Consider the following 1594-nt stretch of genomic DNA (forward strand, 5'->3'; position numbering starts at 1 on the left):
TTTCAAATTAAAGGTACATTATTGGTTCTAATGCAAGACCAAGGAGACTAAACAAACTTCTCAGCTTCAGTTAAATTAGAAACGATACCAACATGTTTATTCACACGTGTAAACACACACCATGCTGTATGTTTCATTTCTTTCAGTTGTGTTCAATAAATCTCAAAGCTGACAGTCGTTCATCGTGTCTTTATTAAGAATTGTTTTAAACATCTCCTTGAATCACCACTTTGGAACAAGCAGAAGATTGGGATGGATGGATGGTTTTAACCATGCAAACCTTACTTTATTATTGAAATGTTGTTTGTTTTTGTTTTCCTCCACTCTGAGGTTACATAAGTGTGGATAAGGACCCACTTCTGGATCCTGGAGAAGACCAGCTCAGCTTTAGTCATCCAAATAAAAACTGGACTGGACTTGCTGGCGGGGCGTGTCCTCCTGTCTGTGAGCACCTGGAGACACATGAGGAGGTTTGTTCTAGTCTCTGCTTGTCAACCAATTCCATTTTGTTGCCACAACTTTGGCTCAGACCAAACTTGTCAGATATGAAGCCTTAGAAAAGTATTCACTCCTCTAGGCGATCTTTATTTTGTTGTCTCGCAGTCCTAAATTTATTTGGCTTTTTAATTTAATTAAACACAACAATTTTATTTAAAAAAAATTCCAGCTTAATTCAGTTAAATGTTTGAAAAGTTTAAAAAAATGAACGTATAAAACTGAAAAGTTGTTTGTTAAAAAGTATTCAGCCCCTCAGCTGTGAAGCTCGAACCATCAGTCTGTCAACCAGCCTAACACCTCCGAGTAGGAGACATCATGAAGACCAGGGACCTCTGCGCACAGGTTAGAGGCAGAGGTGTGGAGAAGAACAGATCAGAGTTGGGTTCTAAAAATGTCCCAGAACCCTGAACATCTCACAGAGCTCCATGAAACCAGAAAGATGATGTCACCACAGGAAACCTGCCAAGAGACCAAAACTCAGAGCAGGACATCATGTCTGAGACAAACCTGCCACCCCTCATCATGTTGAGACATGGCGAAGCACGGCAGTGGCAGCATCATGCGGAGGATGCCATCACTAGTTAGACATGGAAAGAATACTCAAATAATGTACTCAAGTAAAGTTACCTGTGTAAAAAAAGAATAATTCATTCAAAATGTACTTCAAATAAAAATTACTTATTTACTTTCTTAAAGTCTCTCCTGCGGTGCACAAAGAGGAATATTTTTTCCTCAAACAAGCTTTTAGATGAAATGAAATATGTCATGATTCAATAGTTACAATAAAACATGTCCCCATATGATGGTTCAAACACTTAGACGCCCTGATGCTCCAGAGCAGGTGATGAGATCACGTTGTCAAACCTGGGGTGTCCAGTTCTGGTCCTGGAGGACCACTATCCTGCATGTCTTAGATCAGAGGTGTTCAGTCCTGGTCCTGGAGGACCACTATCCTGCATGTCTTAGATCAGAGGGGTCCAGTCCTGGTTCTGGAGGACCACTATCCTGCATGTTTTAGATCAGAGGGGTCCAGTCCTGGAGGGCCACTATCCTGCATGTCTTAGATCAGAGGTGTCCAGTCCTGGTCCTGGAGGGC

This window comes from Nematolebias whitei, chromosome 21, assembly GCF_014905685.2.
Source record: "Nematolebias whitei isolate Nwh7 chromosome 21, NemWhi1, whole genome shotgun sequence".
NCBI classification, from domain to species: domain Eukaryota; kingdom Metazoa; phylum Chordata; class Actinopteri; order Cyprinodontiformes; family Rivulidae; genus Nematolebias; species Nematolebias whitei.